The sequence below is a fragment of the Peromyscus californicus genome, unplaced genomic scaffold (assembly GCF_007827085.1).
Source record: "Peromyscus californicus insignis strain IS unplaced genomic scaffold, ASM782708v3 Scaffold_12__1_contigs__length_115047231, whole genome shotgun sequence".
Lineage (NCBI taxonomy): Eukaryota > Metazoa > Chordata > Mammalia > Rodentia > Cricetidae > Peromyscus > Peromyscus californicus.
Genome location: NW_026294413.1, coordinates 66,502,477 through 66,525,070, shown reverse-complemented (window position 1 = coordinate 66,525,070; position 22,594 = coordinate 66,502,477). Strand labels below are relative to the sequence as shown.

The 22,594-nt window shown below is 44.8% G+C and overlaps 1 protein-coding gene and 1 non-coding gene across 2 annotated transcripts in view; both read right to left on the bottom strand.

Annotated features, from left to right (window-relative positions):
• The window catches only part of Cryl1 (crystallin lambda 1), a 121,245-nt gene that overhangs the window by 51,243 nt on the left and 47,408 nt on the right, over positions 1-22,594 (bottom strand). The gene's annotated exons all lie outside the window — the stretch shown is intronic.
• Positions 12,292-12,403, bottom strand: LOC128108094 (small nucleolar RNA SNORA26). Its single transcript, XR_008217308.1, has one exon. It is a non-coding gene; the product is annotated as a small nucleolar RNA SNORA26 (small nucleolar RNA).

The following is a 22,594-nucleotide window of genomic DNA, read 5'->3' as shown; positions in this document are numbered from 1 at the left end:
TCACATTGTATTCACTTTGAGCAGGTATTTTTAGCTCAAGATCTCTAGGAAGCAAGCTCACAGGCAGGACCAATCAAAAGCAACTGCCCTTGTAAGGACAAGACCTCCATCAGTAGCTAAAACATTCTACTCTACCTTTAGCTTTTGGTGCTGAGGACAAACACACAAGTTAGTTACTCTGGGCCACAGGACAGAATGACAGAAAATCCTGCAATGCAGAATGACTTCCTAATCTACTTATGACAGCCCTCAGCAGTTATCAGCTTCTCAAGGTATGAACATCCACAGGAAAAACAGGGAAAGAAGCAGAACTGAGGTCTGTGACATCAAGGATTCCTTGGAATGTGATATGAATGTTTTTGTCTCACTGACGAGTCTGAAAGCAGGAGCCCTGAAATTCTCATTACTGAATGAAAACCCTTATTCCTGGAGGGGGCATGAGAACTGATACTGCCCACTCCAGGGAGAGCCAGGTGCCCTGCTGAGGCCACCAAACCCCAGGGACACGATACCCAGGATGATGGCCAGAATCTTCCCCAGGCTCAACGGTCTTAAGCCGCAAGTAAGAGACAGGCACTTTGGGAAGGAGAGCATGGAACCAGAGCTTCATGAATGACATGCAAAGAGAAGAGCTGAGGGTGGAGCAGACATGGAGAGGATCACACAGGAAGGAGCCTCTGGCCAACTAGTCCTCATCTCAAACACATGGTATTACTGACAGAACTGGAAACCTTTAGTACACTTAGGGTAACCATAGCAACTCCAAACCTTAAAGTTCACCCAACTTCGAGTCAGATTAACTCAAATCCCCAGTGAAAGTAGAAGGAAAGGTGTACCCATGCCAGATGTTAAAAACTGTTTACACCAGCATCCACTGTCCTGCTGGAGATGGCTAGATTTTAAAGTCACAAGGCATACAAAAAGGCAAGAAAGATCAGATACCCAGAAAACAAAGTGATCATCAGAAGACTCAGATATGGCTCAGACATGGGGTGATCTGACAGTAATTATAAATAATTATGATTAATATGCTAAAGGCACTAATGAAAATTCCAAATTCATTTGTGTTATTTCAGCAGAGAATCAGAAGCCAAGAGAAGGTGCCCAAGAGAATGCTAGAAAGAAAACAACAAAAAAACCAGCCATGAAGAACGTCTCTAGACAGCTTCTCTAGACAGCAGTAGACACAACTCAGATGAGAAAGGAGTCTGCATCCTTAAAGACTGGGTTGGTCCATAGAAATCATCCAAAACAATGAGCAGAAAGGCCAAGAACAAACAGAGCACCCAAGATCTCCAGTAACAATATCAAGTAAACACATATGAAACCGGGAGCATTGGAAGTGAGACAGAATGGGAAGGATGGGAAATGTAAGTCATTAAAGGCTAAGAATATTATACTTATAATGAAAGCCACTAAAACACAGATCCAAGGTGTGTTGATATTGTGTTCCCCAAAATATTGTGCACCCTAATAAACTTATCTGGAGTCAGAGAACAGAACAGCCACTAGATGTAGAGGCCAGAAAATGGTGGCACTCACATCTTTAATCCTAACATAAACACACAGATGGATCTCTGTGAGTTTAAAGCCACACTAGAAACAGCCAGGCATGGTGACTCATGCCTTTAATCCCAGGAAGTGAGCCTTTAATCCCAGGAAGTGATGGCAGAAAGCAGAAAGGTATATAAGGCGTGAAAACCAGGAATTAGAGCTGGTTAAGCTTTTAGGCTTTTGAGCAGCACAGTTCAGCTTAGAGGCATCCAGTCTGGAGAAACAGGATCAGCTGAGGAATTGGCGAGGTGAGGTGGCTGTGGCTTGTTCTGCTTCTCTGATCTTCCAGCATCCACTGGCACCAGGTTTGATTTTATTAATAAGACCATTTAAGATTCCTGCTACACCAAGGAGGTCAGAAGATTCTCTCTCTCTCTCTCTCTCTCTCTCTCTCTCTCTCTCTCTCTCTCTCTCTCTGTGTGTGTGTGTGTGTGTGTGTGTGTGTGCCCATCCATGGGTGCCACAAGAGAAAATAAGATCCTCTGGAGCTGGACTTACAGGTGGCTCTGAGCCACCCAAAGTGGGAATACTTAACTCAGGTCCTCTGGAAGAGTAGCAGTGCTCTGAAACCCTGGCCATCTCTCCAGCCCCTCCCTGTATGTTTTTTAAAACCTCCCATACTTCTTGCACCTAGATACACTATATTGAAAATACTGAGAACAGCAAACAAAAAGGAATGTGGAAAGCTGACAGGAAAAGCGAATGTAAACAACAAAAGTAAGCGTTACAAGGGGTTCTAGTAGAAACAATGCAAAATAGTAAACAATGTAGTTAGATCTTTGTTTTGGAGCTGGGGGGATTATTTTCTAGATTTTGTTTGTTTTAAGACAGGGTCTAACTATGTAGCCTTGGCTGGCTTGAGACTCATTATGCAGACCAGACTAGCCTCAAATTCACAGAGATCTCCGTGTCTCCTGAATGCTGGGATTAGTGTGTGCCACCATGCCTGGCTAGAGTTACATCCTTAAGTGCTAAAAGAAAAACCTTGCCAAGCCAGCATTGCATACCAAGTACTCTTCAAGAACAAAGAGGTAAAAACATGTCTGAGGAAAGCAACAACTTAGGAAATTTGTTCTTGGCCTATCTAATGCATCTACAAGGTCAGAGGAAAGTCCATAGGTAAAGGGAGATAATCCCAGAAAGAAACCTGGACCTGCACAAAGAGAAACTGGGATCACAGAAGGTCCGCCGGAGGTTTTCATGCTGTCTGTTTGCTCTATAATGTAACTGACCAAAGCAGAAGCCACAGCAATGCTCATGCGAAAGTGAAGGCAAGACAAAAAGAGTGTGAGTGAGAGTGTGAGCGGGAGTGTGAGTGGCACAGGAGCCCCACAGGGCACCCTCCGAGAGTGAAGACACATTCTCTAAACTCCAAAGTTCCGTTTGTTTGGTTTGGGGAGACAGACTCTCTATGTAGCCCTGGCTGACCTGGAACTCACTCTGTAGCCCAGGCTGGTCTCAGACTCACAGAGATCCTGCCTCTGTCTCCCAAGTGCTGGGATTAAAGGTGTGCCCCACTATGCCAAGTATGACATTAAAGGTTTTTTTCATAATTATAAATAATGACTGAATCATAGAAATAAAATAAAATGATGGAAATGTTCAGGGGAAAGAAAGAATAGATGTAACAAACAGAAACACAAGTGAGTTGTACATTTAAGCCGTCTGTATCAATAGTTGCATTGCATGTGAATGGTCTAAACATATCAATTAAAAGGCAGAGTTTGGGGGTTGGATCCTGAAAAGTAAATGTGTAGACCTAGGTAAGTGCAAGGGAAAAGAATGGGAAAACCGCTATGGTCTGGGATACAGCATCTCCCAAGGGTTCAGTGTGGGGATCCTAGCCATGGTAAGAGCTATAATCTAGGTCAAGGTCATTTGGGGTACTTTCCTTCAAAATGATGTAGTTCTCATGGGACCCTGGTTAGTTCTTGAGAGACAATAGTGACAAAAGAGCAAGCCTACCCTCTCTGTCTCCTTCTCACATCTGGTCATGTAATGTGAACAAAAGGGCCCTCATCAGAGAATGTGTAACAGTGTTTAGACTTTTAACCTCCAAAACTGTGAGCTGAACAAATACCTTTTCTCTCCCCTGCCCCAATGGTCTAGTGGGTAGGATAAATAGCTTTTCTTTATAAAGCCCCCCAACTTTGGGTATTTTGTTATAGCATAGGAAACAAATGCAAAACACATCCTTGTAAACATAAAAGTTAAAGGAACTATATTAATATCTGAAAAGGAGATCTTGGAACAAAGAACGGTATCAGATAAAGAAGAGCAAACATCCTGGGCAAATGATTGCAATGTTCCAAGAAGATAGAGCAATCCTAAACAGCAAGGCCTCTCACAGAGCATGAGGTGGAGAATGGGTAGGGAAGAAGAGAGGATTTAGGATATTGAGAAGACTCTTGGTACGATAGTTACAGACACAGGTCAATGTGCTCTTGGCCAAGCCCACAGAACATAAACCACTAAGGGTGAACCCCAACTGGAACTACAGATGACGAATGACGTGTTTCAATGTTTACCAACTGCATTTAGTGACGTGAGTGGTGAAAAGGAGTCCTTTTGGCTACTGTGGTAGGATGGTCATGAGCGATCACTGTACCTCCTTAATTTTACTGGCAAACCAATACTTTACGCAAATAAAAAATAAATATATTAGACAACATATTTTAGATATTAATTACTAATTTCTTTATAAATTTAAATATATATGGGAAGTAAAAACTAAGAACCAAAAAGTGGCGACCACTTGAGACATCAGTAATTATTTCTCAGGACAAGCAGACAGAAAAGGCAACATTGTTACAGCACCTGTCAGTCATATCAGCCAACTTATCTGCTTGACCATTCCAAGGCCACTCCTCCAACAGGCGACTACATACTCTTCCCAAGTGCACATATGGGACAGTCACAAAGATGGAGCATATTCTGGCCATGAAAGAAAGATATCATCCAGGCATGCTCTTGCATTACAGCTGAATTAAAGTAGAAATGCACAACAGAAGAATAATTGGGAGATATCCAAATATCTAGAAATTAGTTAACACAGATCCTAATAACCCAGAGTGAAAGGAGAATTATCATGAAAAGTTAGAATTGTTTTGTTGGGACAAGGTCTCAGTCCCTATCCCAAACTAGCCTGGACTCACTACACACACACACACACACACACACACACACACACACAGTCTACGCTAGCCTAACTGGAAATTAGAACATTTTTAATTTGATTAAAATGAAAACAACACATAAAATAACTAGTTTCAACTAAAGAAGAGTTGAAAGGGCAGTTTATAGTCTTATATGTGTATGATAAGAAAGAAGAAAAATAATTAAATTATTTTGGTTCCTTTGGTCCCTTTGATTTTTCTTTTTCTAGGTTTAAACTTTTCTATTTGCTTGTTGGTTTATTTTGTAGTGCTGGGATAGACCCTGAAATGCTAGGCAAATGTTGCCATGGAACTGCAGCCCAGGCTTTTGGATTTTTGAGACAGGGTTTTGCTGTGTAGCTCAAGCTGGTCTCAGACTTGCAGTGTCCCTATCCATTCCTCTCCAGTTCAATGTATTTTTTAATTGATACATAAAAATAAAAAAATGAGGCTGGGGAGATGGCTCAGTGCTATGCAAACATGAGAACCCAGGTTTGAATCCCCAGCACCCATGTAGAGGTACCCTGTGTACCCTGTGTGCCCTGTAACCCCAGCATCAGGGGTTCCCAGGATGGATCCTGGGAGAGCACTGGCCAGCTAGCCTAGCCCCAGATAGCAAGCTTCCGGTTCAGTGAGAGACCCTGCCTCAAGAGAACAAGGCTGAGAGCAATGGAGGAAGATACCTAAAATCCTCTCTGGCCTCTGCACATGCATCTCTGCATCTGCATAGCGCCATGCCTGCAACACCTCCCCACACAAATTATACCTATGTGTAGGGTGTTGTGTAATGTTTGGATACATGTATAGATTTCATAATGTTGTTTTGTATTAAAGTTCAACATATCTCCTTTGCTTATAGTATTTGTGTGATTATTAAGTGCTGTGGAATAATCCGCTTGTACACTATAAAGATTTGCCACTCGAATTGGTTTAATAAAATGCTGATCGGTCAGTGGCCAGTCGGGAAGTATAGGCGGGGTGACCAAACTAAGGAAGATAGAAAGGAGAAGGGCGGAGAGAGGAGTCGTTAGAAAGGTGCAGAGGGAGGAGATGAACGTGCCATGCTAATAAAGGTACTGAGATGTGACAGAGCATAAATAAGGAATATGGGTTAACTTAAAACATTAGAGCTAGTTAGTAATAAGCCTTAGCTATTGGTCAAGCATTTATAATTCCTATTCATCCTCTGAATCAGTTATTTGGGACCAGGCAGTCAGGACAGGAAATGTCCAATTACCATTAAGACTTCCCAATGCCAGAGACTGAACTCAGTTGAGCATGCTTCCTGGCCCACAACAGACCTGCTTTACTTTTCATATGACTTTTAGGAATTAGTTTGCTGAAATTTTATTTTCTTGCTTGTTTTAGAAGGTCTTATTAATAAAAACAAACCTGGAGCCAGGTATTGGGGTGAACACTGAAAGATCAGAGAGACAGAACAGGCCACAGCTAACCTCACCTTGGCAATTCCTCAGCTGATCCTGTTTCCTCAGACTGAAAGCCTCTGAGTCCTCACCCAAATGGATCTCAGCTGAACTGCTGATAAAAGCCTAAAAGCTTAACCAGGCTCTAGTTCCTGGTCCTCACACCTTATATACCTTTCTGCTTCCTGCCATCACTTCCTGGGATTAAAGGTGTGTGTCACCATGCCTGGCTGTTTCCAGTATGGCTTTGAACTCACAGAGATCCAGACAGATCTCTGCCTCCGGAATGCTAGGATTAAAGGTGTGAGTGCCACCATTTTCTGGCCTCTATATCTAGTGGCTGTTCTGTTCTCTGTTCTCTGACCCCAGATAAGTTTATTAGGGTGCCCAATATATTAGGGGACACAATATCACCATAGGACAACTGTCCCTGCTCCTCATCAGTGGCTCCTACATCATGCCTGGGCAACACAGTGGAGCTGGCCCTACAGATGTAGGTCTGGGAGAACCAACCCTGAGGACATGAAAGTGGGGGAACTGGCCCCACCCATTGCTCATCGCTACAAAGGGTTAACTAGCTAGGGCAATGCAGGAGAGCTCATCTTCCTGGTGAGGACAAGGGAGAGTTGGTGGGCCAACCAACCCTGCAACTACCCAGGCCCAGAACCAGGGTCATGTGTTGGCCCTCCCCAACATCCACCCCATCTGTGATCTGCTGGAACACATGAAGGGGCCAGTCCTGCAGACCCAAAGCTGCAGGATCTCTATGACACAGGGCAACAACAGGATATCCAAGAGGAGTCCCAGTGAGGGACCAGCATTGATAGCGTGGCAGAAACCAGACCAATGGCTCTTTGCAATGAACGCTTGCATGTAAAGATAAATGGATAAAAGGGTTTACTGTGTGACTCACTGTGTCACGCTACAGCTTCCATGATGAAATTGATTTTTCTTTTTTTTTCTCTTAAATTTTATTTTATTTTATTTTGAGGGGGGAGATTTCAAGGGCAGAGGGTGGATATGAAGGGACAGAGAAATGAATGAGATGGAGATGCATGATATGAAAGACATAAAGAATAAATTAAAAAGTTAAAAATAAATAAATACATACATAAATAAAAAAACTGAACTGGAGAGGCACAGATAGGAACACTGCAAGTCTGAGACCAGCCTGAGCTACACAGCAAAACCCATCTCAAAAATCCAAAGGCCGGGGCTGCAGTTCAGTGGCAACGTTTGCCTAGCATTCCAGGGTCTATCCCAGTACTACAAAATAAACCAACAAGCAAACAGAGACGTCTGAACTTAGAAAAAGGAAAGTCAAAGGGACCAGGGGAGCCAAAATAATTCTGAGGGATTATACAGTTCAATGATACACACTCTAAGCTCCTCACCTCCGTCTTTCAAATGCTAGGCTTACAGGTATGTGCCACCACACCTGGTTTCTGAGGGGCTGAGGCTCAAACCCAGGCCTTCATGCATGCTAGGCAAGCGTTCATCTACTAAGCTGCATCCCTGCCCCAGAATGGGTTCTTTAGGGCCGTGACATTTTTTTAATGCTTTGTTTGTTTTATGTGTGTGTGACTGTATACCATGGGAGGTCAGAAGAAGATGGAAGATCAGGGTGTGATGTGGGTGCTGGGGGTTAAACTCAATTCTCTGCTCTTAGCCACTGAATCATCTCTCCAGCTCCCAAGTCTATGAGTTTTATAACTCAATTGTGTTTGTGTGAGTGCAGGTGCATGTCAAGGTCCATGCACGTGGAGGCCAGAAGAAGTCAACCTCAGGTGTCATCCCTCAGGTACAGTCCACCTTTTTCATAGACAGGGTCTACTTGACCTGGAGTCTGCCAAGTGGTAGCCTGGCTAGCTATAATAGAGCCCCATGGGTCCACCTGTCTCCACCTTTACAGCCATGGCAAGAATTTTTCCTGGGCATCTGGGGATCAGACTCAGGTCTTTACGTATGTGTAGCAAACAGTCTACTGACTGGAACATCTTCCCAGAACTACAGCTCACTTTTACAAAAGATTTATTCACTTTTTATATGTATGTATGTTTTGCCTACATATATGTCTGTGTACCACATGTGTGCCTGGTGCCCACAGAGGCCAGAAAAGGGTGTCATAGCCCCTAAAACAGGAGTTACAGACAGTTGTGAGTTACCATGTAGATGCTGAAAATCAAATCCAGGTCCTCTGAAAGAGCAGCCAGTGTTCTTAACCACTGAGCCATCCCCCCAGACTTCTGTATCTCATTTTTGACACCCTTTTTACTTCTAATTACAGGACTCCCTCCCTGCCTCCTTCTCTCTCTTCCTCTCCCTTCCTTCATTACAGGTCTCACTATGTAAAACTATGCTAGCCTTGAATTCACAATCCTCTAGAGCAAGCTCTGTTTCTGTTTTCAAGTAGAGAATGTTTAGAAACCATTTGCCCATATTGAATAAGCATGTTTGCCGGGAAGCCCCTTCTAGAAGATGGGGGTGGATGCATTCAGCTGGTTCTTGCACACAGCCATGTTCACATTGCCACAGCACTGCTGTGGAGGACAAGAGATACTCAGTGGACAGTTTATAGAGAGCTAGACAGAGCACCACACTAAGGAACCCACCCTGCATTCCATCAACAAGCAGAAACGAAAGGAGAGTTTTAAATGATGGAGAACCAATCAGAATGGTCATCTGGAAATCTAAAACAATGGCAGAGGAGAGAGAGAAGAAGCGCATCTGAAATGAATTCATGAAACAGAGTCACTCCCTAGGGCTTGGGTGGACATGGGGGGTCTGGAACTGAGGACATGTGCCAGGCATCTGGCTCAGTGAGCTGGCAGATGGAGGCGCCCACAGAACTCTCCAGGCTGAGGATACAAATGACTGTCTTGGAGTAGGTGGATGTTAGGATGGATATGCTTTCAACACTCACACAGTAAAAGCAATGATCAAATCTGTGGCACGAAAACAAGGCAACAAAATAAACTGTGACAGGTTTGAGCACTGTCCTAAGGAAAGTTCTGGAAGCCTTCCAACCTCTCAGGCAGAGATTTTCAGTGACTTGCCAGTGTGAATATTTCCTTGGCAGCCTCCATCACCTAAGAAGCCATTACATACCAGCACAAGCCATTTAGCAGCCTACACTTAGAATAATAACTAAGCAGTCGCCCTACTCTTCACCATATTTTCAAGGACAGATCACAGGTTTCATCAGCTCAGCCTTGTCTAGGCCTGTGGCTATGCCTACATCCAAGGCTCCCATCACAAGGGAGCCTCCAGTCTGGCAGCTCATTTCATTCTGGCCAACAACAGGGGAGGTAACCAGGTTTACTCCTTCCTAAAGTAATGGGTACACCGTCTTATCTTCTAATACCTACAGGAATGTGCTTCCCCACAGCCTTTTTCTCAAAAATCAGCCAAATGTGAAAAAGCAGAGAAATGCTGGCATCTGTTATCATCACTAATATTTCCAAGCATTTCAAATGATACCCGGTACATGGCAAGCATTTTATATGCCTTTTCATTTAATTCCCCAGAGTGAGGCTGGGGAGATGTCTCAGTACGAACAAAGGCAGGAGGACCTGAGATTATAGACCCAGTACCCACATAAAAGACAAGAGTGGTCACATGTGTCGATAACCCCATCCCAGGGCTGTGGGGTAGCAGAGGCAGCCGTCACCAGCCAGCCAGTCTCCCGGTGAAGTCCAAGTCTAGTGAGAGAGCCTGTCTCAAAAACTAAGGTAGACAGCAAAAGAAGACAGCTAGTGTCAACCTCTGGCCTTCACACACACACACACATACACACACACACACACACACACACACACACACACACACACACACACGCTACACAAGCATACACACAAAAATAAATAAGGAAATTTCAGAGTAACCACGTTATAGTCTGGATTTGAAATGACCCCCAATGGCCCATGTGACAAAGGCCGTCTCCAGCCTATGACACTATTGGGAGAGGGAACTCTTAGGAGGTAGACCCTAGTGAAAGGTCACTGGGGCCCCCAAGTGGGAGGGGCAGGATCTTAAAGGGAACTGTATGACAGGTCCTCTCCTCTTCCCCTTTCCTCCCTGGCTACCATGTGTTCCCACCATGATGGGCTGCCTCATCCCAAGCCCAAGAGACCGTGATGGAGAGGACACCAATCATATTCTTGGTTCTCTCATATTTTACAAATGAGAAACATTTCATGAACTCATGGAGCTAAGTAGCAAACAGGAGTGAGACCTGAAGCCAAGTCTGTCCAGGCCCCAGGCTCGAACAGGACAACCAACCTCAGGTTCCCATCCAGGAAGCCAGCTCTTAGTGACTCATACGTCACTCATAACTGCCAGAGACACCTGTGTGTGAGCCTCTTTTAAAAACTAAGTATTTCTGGGGCTGAGATGGCTCAGTGGTTGAGAGCATTGGCTGTTCTTCCAGAGGACCCAGGTTCAATTCCCAGCACCCACATGGCAGCTCACAACTGTAACTCCAGTTCCAGGGGATCTGACACCCTCACACAGACATTCATGCAGGCAAAACACCAATCTCATAAAAAAAAAAAAAAAAGAAAGAAAGAAAGAAAAACTAAATATTTCTTTGTATCACTACAAAGAATTTAGGCAAGTCTCACTCAATACCAAAAGAGTAGTAATTTGTGGGTTTGGGGGGCAGGTCAGCCTACACACAGCCTGTGATGTGTGACTTTCCTGTCACTGAGGATGAATGTTCTCTCCATATGAAGTTTAGTTCAAACTCACAGTGTTTGATTTTACTTTAAAAAAAATAAATGAATAAATGAGACTGTCCTTGTACGTCATTCTAAAGGGAGCCAATTAGTATCGGGACTTAATATCTTTCTAGGGCTCTCTCTCCTCTCTCCCCTCCCCTCCCCTCCCCTCCCCTCCCCTTCTCTCTCTCTCTCTCTCTCTCTCTCTCTCTCTCTCTCTCTCTCTCTCTCTCTCTCTCTGTCTCATTATGTTTTCTGAATCAGAGTCTTGCTATGAAGCCATGGATGGCCTGGAACCTGCCATGTAGCCCAGGCCAGCCTTGAATACATGGCACTCCTCTCACCCCACCTCCTCGGTGCTGGGAATGCAGGAGTGCATAACCGCATCCAGCTGGTAACTCCGTCCCAGAAGCATTGTCTTTCAGCTTCCAACAGCCTGGAGACGTTTTACCACCCTTCTCTGAGTCAGGTGTTACAGGGACCACACACTCCATTGTTTCCCAAAGGAGCTTGTTAGAGGCAAAGGTCACCATGAACTTGCTAAACCAAGAACCTGCTCTCGCCATCTCCTTAAACATAAATAGATAGCTCTTGTCTTTATTTTTTAGTGTTAACCACAGAAATACAGAGTAAGCCCACGTCTATCATTTCACACCTGGAAAAGTCTCAAGAATCTAACGAACCAAGTACTGAAGAGGGTGTGGATGGATTCCCTTACCTTAGTTGGAAAATATGTAAAATGCCACATTTTGGATATTCTGACAGCATGGTATGACATAAGACAACATGAGCTGGATATACATAAGTCCTTCGAGCCAGATACAGGAACACAAAGCATGAAACAAACACCATCACATGTCCACAAAGAGGCTACACACAGCTCTGTGGGACATCACTGTATATAAGGCAAGCAAGTAAGAAAACCTAATACCTACCAAACAGGATGTATAATCTATAATATGGTCATATTAACTGACATCAAAAGAACAAAGGGGAGGTGATGTGCCAGTAAGAACAGACTTCAAAAAGCAGAAGACCAATTTCAAAAATATATACAACATGCCACATTTAAATCAAATTTAAATATGTACGATGAGTATCAAAATACAGACAGGAAGAGTACCCATCGAATTTGAAGCGATGGTGCCCTTCAAGGAGAAGGGAAGGGCCCAAGGAGCACTTCAATGGCATTTTAGTCTTCTGTTAAGAAATAAGGGACAAAAAAAAAAAAAAAAAAAGAAATAAGGGACAATTCAGGAGCTAAGCACAATCATTGGCTTGTCGGTTCAAGGTTGTCATCAAATATAAACAGCATCACTGGCTGGACTTTTCTGTTTTTAATTTCTCATAGTTCATGAAAAGCTAGTTTTTAGGGAATATTAACAAACTCCTAAAAACACATCATTTTTATATCTAATTGATATTTCTTCTTTCTGCTTTAGCTGTGGGTCCGAAGAAGAGGTTTACGGTCTCTTTTTGGGTTTTAGGGAAACTTCCTTTACCCTTCTGTGTGTTCGTCTCTTACAGGATTGTGTCAACCTAGAAAGAGTGCAAATCGCCACCCGCCACCCGCCACCTGCCACCCGCCACGGTTTGTTTAAGACAGGCTTGCCTGGCCCTCTCTCTTCATTCAGGCTTAAACAGTCAGTAATCTTCTCTCTAGGCTCCCAAGTGCTACAATTACAGCCATGAGCCTCCACACCAGCTCTACTCACCTCTTAAAAATTGCCATCACTGCATTTGTGTGTGTGTGTACGTGCGTGTGTGCCCATACGCCATAGCGTGCAGGTGGAGACCAGAGGACAGCTTGCAGGCATCAATTCCCTCCCTCCATCACGTGGGTCCCAGGAATAGAGCTCGGGTTGTCAGGCCTGGCCACAGGTGACTTTACTCACGGAGCCGTCGCCCTGGCCCTCTACTCAACTTTTGTTTTTAGCATTCAGCATTGCAAACACTGTAGTGATGAACACACAGCACAGAAGCTTTTGTGCAAATGCGGACTGCTTCTAAAGGGCGGAATCCTAGGCCTGAGACGACCAAGTACACCCATTTAGAACACATAAGATGACATGCCAGAAAGGATTCTAATGAAGTCCTTACCCCCAGTACCTACACATGGGACCCTATTTAGACACAGGGCCTCTATGGATGGAACCAAGTTAAGATGGGGTCTTTTGTGGCATCACAGACAATAGAGTAGGCTCTAAATCCAGTGACTGATATCTTCCTAAAGAGAAGGAGAGGAAGGGTCGGAGAAGAGACACACAGGGCACTGGGAGCAGGACATGTGAATGGAGGCACAGACTGACGCAGAGCGCTGTCTATCTGAGGACACCAAGGCCATCTCCCAGGCAGCTGGGAAAGCACAGGCGTGACGCTGGCTCACATCTGCTGCAGGGAGCAACCTGCTGGTGCCAATGCTGGACTTTCAGAACGGAAAGAACTCATTTCTCATGTGGTTTGTCATGGGGGCCTAAGGCACTGGTACGGGGGCATCCACTGGAGCTCTCTAGTCTGGCACTCCACCACCAAGAGCATGGGGGCACACTCTCACCAAGGCTGCTTCAACAGTCTTTTGAGTTTTACCAATTTGATAGGAAGAAATGCTTCAGACTTCCATGGATTTATTTGAGCTCTTATGTATTGTATGTGAATCAGTCATTCATAACATCTGGCCATCTTGTTCATTTGTTTGTTTGGCTGGTTGGTTTTTGAGACAGGGTTTCCCTATGTAGCCTTGGCTGTCTTGGAACTCACTCTGTAGACCAGGCTGGCCTTGAACTCAGAGATCTGCCTGCTTCTGCCTCTCAAGTGCTGGGATTAAAGGCGTGCGCCACCACCGCCCGGCCAACATCTGGCCATCCTAACATTGCACTTCTAGTACCTTTGTTCCACAGAAGCTCTTTATGCATTAGCTTTTTGTTTGTTTTGTTTTGTTTTTGAGACAAGGTCTCTCTATGTAGACCAGGCTGGCCTTGAACTCAGAGATCCCCCTGCCTTTGCCTCCCAAGTGCTGGTGTGTGCCTGGCTACATTACCTTTTTTGAAATGTGTTTTGCTATTATATATGTTCTCCCAAAACTCCATTCACTGTCTGGAAAGTTTTTTAATCTGATATAGATTAGTCACATTTGTTCTAGATTCCATTTCACATCAGGAAATCCCAGACAACTTTCAAGAATATAATAAAACATTTCACACACACACAAAAAAACCTCTATAGTTGGCCGCCTTCACCATCACCTGAGAGAAAAACTCACGACTCTTTTCCAAATGACAATGATGCTTTCTGCCTAGAAGTCCCTACAGATAAATCCTTTAGTCAATTAAATTTTTTTCAAATGTTTATTTCATATTTAATTTGCTCTTATTTTTCAATGACAGAGACGTTGAGAACCCCATATCTGAAATACGTGGGACCCAGAAGTGTTTGGGATTGGGGCATTTTTCAGATTTGGGAACATTAACTTACACATAATGAGACACCACGGTGCTGGCATGCCTGTCTAAATGAGAAACTGGGTTACTGTTTCATATATACTGTGATCTGGTCTAGATCTAGAATGTCTCCCCAAAGACCCATGGAAGGGTCACCAGCCTGTGGAGCCACTGGAGGCTACAGAACCTTTACACTGTGTGGCTTTCTCTAGGGAGTCTCTTTCTGTTCACCCCAGATAGAGAGGGTACCCGAAGATCCCAGATCAAAGAAAGGAGAGCATCCAAGTCCAGTTTGCTGGACTACTAAGTTTACAGGGGTTTTCTGCAGGCACACCAACCACCCCAACATGGATGATGCCTCAGTTTACCACTCGAGCATCCCCTCTCCCAGCAGCTGTTTACCACTTACATGACGTTGGTAAAAAGACTCTGTGAGTCTTGGGGGTTGCATGATCTATGTGCCTCCTACCTCCACCACCAAAAAGGGAATGCGTGGAGACAGACTGTGCCCTGCTCTGAGTGACTTCATGTTGTGTGAAATAGAAGTTTTCAGGCTGTGTCTTGCCCTGGGACCCCATTTTGCACTCAGCATTTGGCTCCATTTTGAGTGCAGAGGAGGGATGACTGCATCACATTGGGCACTTAACATCATCTACGAGGCACAGAGTGATAAGCAGCTTATTCCGACAAGTAACCTTACCAAAACAGATTGGAGACACATGGGCACATGGTGCATCAAAACCCTATCTGGAGAGACAGGTCCAAGAACTCACCACACATACCACATGCCTTTACCTGGACCCTACAAGAGCGAGCCACCTAATGTGATGGGTATGTCCCCAGCCAACCTGTTATCTGACCACCAATGTGTGCATCAAGGTAAGGATAGGCAGACAGCTCCCATGTTCTCAGGGCTTCATCTCCGTGCAGTCCCTACAGTCTTACACCTTGCCTCCCACTGTTTACACCTTAGCTCTGTGGACTCTGGCAGCCCTCCAAGCAGTATGCCTCTCTCTTACTGAGGTACCTGCGATGACTCTCTGCTTCTGTCCCAGCAAGGCCTTCTTGGAACTCTTCGGACCTCTTAATCCCTTTGTTGCCATTCTATAATCTCCATATATATGGAGATAGATAGTACTGTGTGAGGTGATCTTAGAGTTCATTCTAGCAATTAAGATTAGAAGAAAAGAACCTGTTTGCCACTGGCCAGCTATCAAGGGATATCAAGACTACTTGGCAAACTGCAGACAGTAAGAGGTACCTTGTGAATTTATTGTTACTTGATAAATTCTGAAATTGTGGGAAGATACAAAGATGCCTGCTGTGTTTGGGGAAGAAAAAGCTACACAACACTTAAAGTGATGGGATTCTTGTTAGGAAGTTAGTCACTGGGATCGCGTCCCAAAAGGGTATGAAAGCCCTGATGCACTCCGTCACGCCTCCCCCACCACCCCACCTTCCTGGCTGCCATGAGTGACAAATCTCTGCTACACACTCTTGAAGTGACAGACTGAGATGCAGTAAACCCAAAGCGGCAGAGTCAAGTGGTCATTGTTACATCATTAGACCCTCTAGCTGTCCCCTTCTCTGTCAAAGCTCAGTCTCTCCCTCTCCAAGGAAAGCTGATGAGAAGCATTCTGTGACCCTGCAGGTCTTGTAGTGTTCTCACCCTCCCTTGCAACTACAGCATCTTCCTGCCACTGCTCAGACTCAATATAACCTTGAATTATCTGTGGTGCGGGGTGTGTGTGTGTGTGTGTGTGTGTGTGTGTGTGTGTGTGTGTGTGTGCAGAGACCAGAAGAGGGCATCAGATCTCCTGGACCTTGTGAGCTGCCTGATAGTGGGTTCTGGGAACCAAACTGGGGTCCTTCACAAGAGTAACCTAACCTCCAGACCATGTCTATACCCCTATAACTTTACTTTTATGGATGCCTCGTGACTTCTAAGTAGGCCTGTGGTGTAAAGACACACGCCCCCCCCCCCCCCCCCTTAAAATAAGCCCTATAAGAGCAAGAAACTGTACCGTGCTCCCCGGGATCTAAAGGGAACTATCAGAACTGAAGGGTCTGTCCCCACCTCTTAAGGACCCCACTGCATGATCCGATGCTACACCTTTCCTGCTCCACAGAACTGAAGGAATCGAAGGCTCTCTCTCCTTTAAGACCCCACCATGCTACCTGTGGTGTGCTACTGTAGCTATCCTAATGGCCTGGGAAGTGACAGCCCTTTCCTTTCAGGACCATCAATCATCACACAACCTCTCTCTCCAAATACTCTCCCATTTCAAGGCCAGATCTTACCTACCTGTGGCCATGAGCCTCCTCTACTAAAGCTCACCTACAGGGTAATTTCATTTCCTCCTCCTTTCTGTGAACCACTATAACATCATTAGCTCTAACAGGAGACTGAGGTTTTAAACTAAGCGCTCCTCTGTCTATACTGACAGTCTCAGGCATGTTGTCCCAGTGACAGAAGCTCACTTACATGCGCCTTCCGCACATACCCGGAATTATTAAGCATACGTATGAATGGAATAAAGTTTTATAAGAAATTATTGTAAAATTTTTCCATTTGTGCCATCGTGTCCATACTCAAGAAATTTGGAGTTTGGGAACATTCTGGATTTTAGATTTTTGGATTAGGGATGGTCAACTTGTACCAACAACAACAGTTTGTATAGAAAGGCAAAATAATTTCTTTACCAGCCCTTCCCAGACATTCTAAGGCAGACAATAGCCGCAATTTAAAGGATTCGGACTTTTAAACATCCCAACTATTCACCAAGTTTAGCCGCTAAAGGACGAATAAACAAAAGTGTCACAGCAGGGAACAGCTTGAGCAGAGCCAAAAAACTAAGCTAGGAGTCACAGAATTCCACAACTACTCCCCACCCTGCTGACCCGCTGTGTGAACTCAGGCAAGTCACTCAACCTCTTGGGACCCCTGAACCTCAGAGAAACAAACACACCACGGTTCAGCATTGAACCAAAACACTTCACTGTGCAAGGTTTTCTGGGGCTGGGCCGGGGTGAAGAGTTCCTAAGGACCCTTCTGGAACAACTGGGAGGTTAAGTTTCATTTTCTCCCTTAAGAAAGGAAAGAGCCCTTAGCAAGCATTTGGAGACCCCGCTCCCTTACACACACACACACACACACACACACACACACACACACACACACACACACACACCCCGGGCCTTCAAGGGGACGATTCAGCCCTTAGCAAGAGTCAGAAAAAAAGGCAGACACAGATCACACTGTGGTTTTGCCACTCTCAAGCAGGTGGGCTCACTTCACTCCTCTTGTACATTATTTTGGACATCTCTTCTCAGCACAGACCTGGCACCAGCCCATAATGAGCTTACCAGATAGTGGCAGTCATGATCCTCGTGCCTCCTGAAGTCAGGACCTCAAGGGCTCCCAGCTGTCCTACTGGCAGAGGCGACAAGAAACTTTTAAACAAGCATTAAAAAGCACAAGAGACAAAGAAAAATGTTGATAAATTCAGCCATATCAGAAATGATGATTTATGTGCATAAAAGGACACCGAGAACACAGCAGGGCACTCTTAAAACAAAGGATTTAGTGCATAAAATACAAAAGCAGTTAGCATGAATCCATTAAAGAACTGTTAGAGGATCTTCCTTAAATGGGCCAGACAGGCTCTATACCACAGGCAGAGAAGGATTTAAAAAGCTGCTCAAATACTCAGTCTTTCAGATAAAGGAAGCACAGATTACAGGACCCTCACCAGAATGGCAAACATTTATATCTCTCAGGTAGCTCTGGTGAGAAAATGAATTTTGGTATACTCCAGAAAATTGTGTGTGTGTGTGTGTGTGTGTGTGTGTGTGTGTGTGTGTGTGTGTGTGTGTAAGTTGTACACTATGTACTTAATTACTCCGTATCTTATTCCTACAAATACAAACATTTATACATATGTGTATGTGTGTGAATACTCACTAAAGTATTCTTATTATTTAAATATAGTATTGTATTAATTCTTTGAGAATTTCATAAATGTATAAAATGTATTTTTTTTTAAGACAGGGTCTCATGTAGCCTAGGCCGGCCTTGAACCTCCAATCCTCCTGCCCCTACCTCCTGAGTGATAGGATTACAGGCAGATCCCACCATGCCTGGCATTTGGCATTCTTTATAATTCAACTTACAATAAGCTAATAGTTCTAGACACCTATCAACAGAGATTAGCTACATTGTGCAATATTTAAGCATGGCAATGAATGAAGACAAGTTGTGGAGTAACACAGAAGGAAATCATTCATATAAAATCCAAAATCACCCAATATGAACTATGGCTGCATTTACCTGTAATAAAAGCAAACAGTGGGGCTGGGAGTAAACATCAGTGCAGAGTTCTCACTGGGCATAAACACAACTCTGGGTGTGAACCACAGCGTGTGCACGCACACACACACACACACACACACACACACACACACACACACCACACACACACACACACACACACACACACACACACACACACACACACACTATAAGCAGCCACTGTGGCTCACGTCAGCCATCCCAACACTTAGGAGTCTGAAGCAAGATGACTGCTGTAAGTTCAAGGCCAACATGGGCTACATAGTGAGTTCCAGGCCAGCCCAGGTGTAAGACCCTGTCTTAAAAACATAAACAAACAAGCAGAAATACTCAAAACGAGAAATTTCACATCTGGCCAAGACCCTCTATCTGCTGCTGTCTAGCCCAGAAATCAAGGCACTGCCCCCTGCTGCTCTCTGGACAGCTGAGAAGCTGGACTTTTGCGGCTCTCACTCTCTGTCCCCCAGCAGCGGCTAGCCAGTGCTTCCTGATGCACAGGTCCAAGACAGCTTAAACTAAAACTTTACTTTTATCTAGTGCCTTTGTGCCTGTGACACCTGGCGAGTCGGCCAGGTCACATGACGTGAACTTCCCCCTGAAACCTCCAGGAACAAGAAACTCCTTTGTCCTCCAGAACTGAAGCCCGTCCCCTTCAGGACCCCGGCTTGCTGCTTCTGCAGCTCTGTCTAAGGACGTCCGTCTCTGCACCCGAAAGCCTGCCTTCCCATCCACGGCCCCATGGGGCTGTCTGTGGCAATGATGCTGTAACTGTCCTAGCAAAGCTCTTCTGAAGGGTGATTGGTCTCCACTTCCCTTCTGCTGAACCTATTAAATCTCCACCTTTTATTTAACATCATGGAGTGATCTTTCGAGGACAAAACAGACCTAAAATAGGCAGCCATATTTGTAAAGTTGGGTCTTTAATTCTTTAATAACACTTTTAGTGTATATGTGTGTGTGTATGTATGTGTGTGTGTGTGTGTGTGTGTGTGTGTGTGTGTGTGTGTGTGTGTGTTCCCAAGCATGCAAACACGCCATGATGCACATGTGGAAGTTAGAGGACAATCTGTGGGAATCAGTTCTCTCTTCCTACCATGTGAACCCTAGGGATCCAACGCAGATCGCCAGGCTTGGCAGCGAGCACCTTTCCTGCTGAGCCGTCTCAGCAGCCGGCGCTGTTCCCTTGGTTTTGAACCCTGAGGTACCATTGTGTTACTCTATATGGTTTTGTATGGCTAGAATCTTTCATTAAAAATGCCACAGGCCCCACCTTAAACATACTTGGAGAAACAGACATCACTGCCTTGACAGGGACGCCCTTTATCTATGTTAAAACACGTTAACCACTTGAATTTCACAGAAGAAGCTAAATTGCTGGAATTCTCCAGTTTTGCAATCAGTGAGCCTCTTTTGATCCCATATCTCCTCAGAATTTATTTTTCATGTTGCAACCATGCCTCAGCTATTCAACCATCTTTGGTATGAACCCATGACCCATGAGCCAGGATTCACATCCCTGGCCATCCACAGAACATACTAGAAGCTGTCTTCCAAAGCTCCTTTCTAGAAACGCCTCCTTCTTTCCTGTGCCTTGTCTCTGGTTCCTAATGTGCTGGGTGAGAAAGCTAGATATGAGGCTTCCAGAAGCTTGTATATGAAATCAGGATGCAGAGAGAGCTTACTTCCAGGTCTGCCATGGACAGCATTGCTATTGTAACCCATGTCCATGGCCGGTTTCTCACCTAGTCCCCAGTGTCTGCCAGGGACATAGCAACAGCCTATTTTCTGGAGCTTTTGGGGGGCTGTGGAAGTCGTAGTGCATAAACAGCATTTCCTTCAGGAAATAAACCACATATCACATAGAAAAAACAAGTTCAAATTTAGGAGCTTTCTTTTCAGTATATCCATCCATGTCATTCAAATCCAAGCCCAAGAGTGATTTATAAAAACAACTACTTTAATCTTCTTTATATGCACCTGAAGACAAACAAGCAATATTTCACACCCCCCAATCCTGCAACCAGGTTTTGAAAGCGACCAGAAAGCCTTGTAGAAGGTCAAGTCTGGGCCAACATGCCATTTCCTGTAGTTACCAGTCAAGTACTTTCAGCTACAAGCGCTCAAACACCTAATCCAACCTGCCTGGAACAAAGAAGAAATTAGCTGGTTCACCACACAGGAGGGCCAGACCTGGGGAAACTTGGGGTGCAAGTCCCACAGCAGCTGCAGCTTCTCTCTGCTACACCTTCCTTCTTGTATCCTCTCATCATGAGGCCAAAGGTAAGATGTCTACAGTACTCCTTGCCCTCAAAACCGTGAGGGGGGAGCATGGGGGGGAGGGTGGTGTCTGTCTGTCTGTCTGTCTATCTATCTGCAGGAAACTTGTCAAGATCTGGATGGGGCCCTTTTCCTCCTTGCACCAAGGCCTGACCTCCCAGGAGACAGAAAGCCATGCTGGCAAGGCATGGGTTCTCCCACAGGTGCAGAGCAGATCAGGTTCATCCCTACAGCCTTTATTACACCAAACTGAGTCTGAGCGCAATGTAAACGGGCCTTGAGGGGTGTCTCAGTCCATCTCCTATGGCTAACAACACAATACCACAGACACAGAAGAGCTGAAGGCAAAGAAGTTTTGATGCAGCTCACAGTTCTTGCCATAGGTTGAGGAGCCTCATGTGGCGATGGCCTCCTTGCTGGCCGAGTTGAAGGTATCAGAGGGTATTATGTGTTTAGAGAGAGGCCTGGCCATGCTGGCTTGTTTGTTTATTGAAACAGTCTTGCCATATAGCTCAGGTTAGCCTTGAACTTACAACGATCACTCTGTCCCAGTCTCTGAATACTGGGATTCCAGGTATGTACTGCCACATCTGATCCAAGCTGGTTATTAAGGACTATTGAGACAATCCATTGTATGGGTAGATTGATCCACTCATGAAGGGAGGGCCCTAGTTGCTTTTGAAAGGTCTCACTGGTCCCACCTCTTACTATCTCAAAATAAAGATTAAATTTCAACGAGAGTTTCCGGGGACAATGTATATTCAAAGCATAGCAAGAGGACCTCAGCATTTAGAGCACACTGGACAAGTTTAGGTTGGAGGTCAGTCTTATACCTACTGGCCCTAGAGAAGGCTATTGGCTGAAAGGGCCTAAAACATTGGTACAGAGCTAAGCCATCTGCCCTATTGGCAGTCCCCTCATCTCTCACACATTCTAAGAACATGTGTGTAAGAGTACCATGTGTGTCTGGTGCTCTCAGGCCTGGGATGCACAGAACGTTCCAGCATGTGTGTATGTGTACCATGTGTGTCTGGTGCCTGTGGAGGTCAGAGGGCATTGGATCCCAGAAACTAGAATCAGGGTGGGTTCTGGGAACCAAACCCCAGCCCTCGCAAATGCAACAATTGCTCTTAACTCTCTTCAGCCCCCACATAAGCTCTTTTTGAAGCAAACAAGACTTTTTTCAAATAAGAATACATATTCAATAATTTGTTCACTTTGATAAAACTGTAAACAAATACCAGAAATGCACATAGATTAAAAAGACACACACACACACACACACACACACACACACACCAAAAAAAAAAAAAAACTATAGTAATGACTATTCAGGTTGTATATCTCCTGTCCTAAAATCTTGGAGCAAGAAGTGTTCTGCATTTCAGTTTCTTGGGTTTAGAACATTTGCATAGACTTTGATGGTTGAACATCTCTAATTCACAAATCTCCAAATCTAAATGCTCCTGAATCTCACATATTCTGAGCATTATGAATTTTGTAGTTTCAGACTGGAGATGCTCGAGATGTTGTAGGAAGTCGGTCTCTGATGACAGTGACAGCAGATAGATACCACACTTGCGTATTTCTAAGCCTGCATATGCGTCAAGCGGTTCTTTCCTCCTTGCTGCAGTGTAAGGGGGAGTCCGCATTATCTCTACCTCCACATGCAAAGGGG